The sequence below is a fragment of the Schistocerca gregaria genome, unplaced genomic scaffold, assembly GCF_023897955.1.
Source record: "Schistocerca gregaria isolate iqSchGreg1 unplaced genomic scaffold, iqSchGreg1.2 ptg000703l, whole genome shotgun sequence".
In the NCBI taxonomy this organism is placed as follows: domain Eukaryota; kingdom Metazoa; phylum Arthropoda; class Insecta; order Orthoptera; family Acrididae; genus Schistocerca; species Schistocerca gregaria.
In genome coordinates this window covers 342,501-344,620 of record NW_026062081.1, presented here as the reverse complement: position 1 = coordinate 344,620, position 2,120 = coordinate 342,501, and positions in this window count along the sequence as shown.

Sequence of the window (2,120 nt, the reverse complement as noted above, 5' to 3'; positions counted from 1 at the left end):
TAACTGTGGCTGTACCAGATTATCGCTTAACCTAACTGTGGCTGTACCAGATTATCGCTTAACCTAACTGTGGCTGTACCAGATTATCGCTTAACCTAACTGTGGCTGTACCAGATTATCGCTTAACCTAACTGTGGCTGTACCAGATTATCGCTTAACCTAACTGTGGCTGTACCAGATTATCGCTTAACCTAACTGTGGCTGTACCAGATTATCGCTTAACCTAACTGTGGCTGTACCAGATTATCGCTTAACCTAACTGTGGCTGTACCAGATTATCGCTTAACCTAACTGTGGCTGTACCAGATTATCGCTTAACCTAACTGTGGCTGTACCAGATTATCGCTTAACCTAACTGTGGCTGTACCAGATTATCGCTTAACCTAACTGTGGCTGTACCAGATTATCGCTTAACCTAACTGTGGCTGTACCAGATTATCGCTTAACCTAACTGTGGCTGTACCAGATTATCGCTTAACCTAACTGTGGCTGTACCAGATTATCGCTTAACCTAACTGTGGTTGTACCAGATTATCCCTTAACCTAACTCAATTTGTCCCTTAACCTAACTCAATTTGTCCCTTAACCTAACTCAATTTGTCCCTTAACCTAACTCAATTTGTCCCTTAACCTAACTCAATTTGTCCCTTAACCTAACTCAATTTGTCCCTTAACCTAACTCAATTTGTCCCTTAACCTAACTCAATTTGTCCCTTAACCTAACTCAATTTGTCCCTTAACCTAACTCAATTTGTCCCTTAACCTAACTCAATTTGTCCCTTAACCTAACTCAATTTGTCCCTTAACCTAACTCAATTTGTCCCTTAACCTAACTCAATTTGTCCCTTAACCTAACTCAATTTGTCCCTTAACCTAACTCAATTTGTCCCTTAACCTAACCCACGTTGTCCCTTAACCTAACCCACGTTGTCCCTTAACCTAACCCACGTTGTCCCTTAACCTAACCCACGTTGTCCCTTAACCTAACCCACGTTGTCCCTTAACCTAACCCACGTTGTCCCTTAACCTAACCCACGTTGTCCCTTAACGTAACCCACGTTGTCCCTTAACGTAACCCACGTTGTCCCTTAACCTAACCCACGTTGTCCCTTAACCTAACCCACGTTGTCCCTTAACCTAACCCACGTTGTCCCTTAACCTAACCCACGTTGTCCCTTAACCTAACCCACGTTGTCCCTTAACCTAACCCACGTTGTCCCTTAACCTAACCCACGTTGTCCCTTAACCTAACCCACGTTGTCCCTTAACCTAACCCACGTTGTCCCTTAACCTAACCCACGTTGTCCCTTAACCTAACCCACGTTGTCCCTTAACCTAACCCACGTTGTCCCTTAACCTAACCCACGTTGTCCCTTAACCTAACCCACGTTGTCCCTTAACCTAACCCACGTTGTCCCTTAACCTAACCCACGTTGTCCCTTAACCTAACCCACGTTGTCCCTTAACCTAACCCACGTTGTCCCTTAACCTAACCCACGTTGTCCCTTTGCCTAACATAGTTCACTGCTCGGAATCTCTGGTGTCGTTGTTATCCTCATGTAGATGTCTTGCGAGTGTTGCTTACTTTCCACATATTCCCGCTATCCACTGTCAATTGTACTGCAATAGGACTATATCGCCCCCCCCCCCCCCTCTGCCCCTCTCTTTGTGTCTCCGTCCTCTCAAGCTGGTCGGTCTGGCGTTTGAGTGTTAAATGAGCCTCGCAGCTGTTCAGTTGCGTTCAGATGTCGACGCCCTCAGTGTACGTCGTGGTATGGTCTGTGTCCATTGTCCGCTGATGTCGTACGCGTAACCCACACGCTGTACCGATCATCGGTAGTTACGTACAGAGTGAAGTAGTGTGATACGTGTGACCGTACGCTGGCTGTGCCCAACGGTGTCGAATCTCAATTTCCATATGTTGTGCTCGATGCTACTTGTCTCGTCTCCCAATAACAGCTAGGTTGCACTGTGGTACGCCGTAGAGGCGTGTGGGAGGAACGTACGAACGCATTGTATGTCACCCTGGGTCGCTGGGGGTGGTGGTGCGGTGAGTCAGGTCAGGTCAGCGTGAGCCGTGTGATGTAGTGACGCGTGTATTCCGACTTTGTCGTATTGCC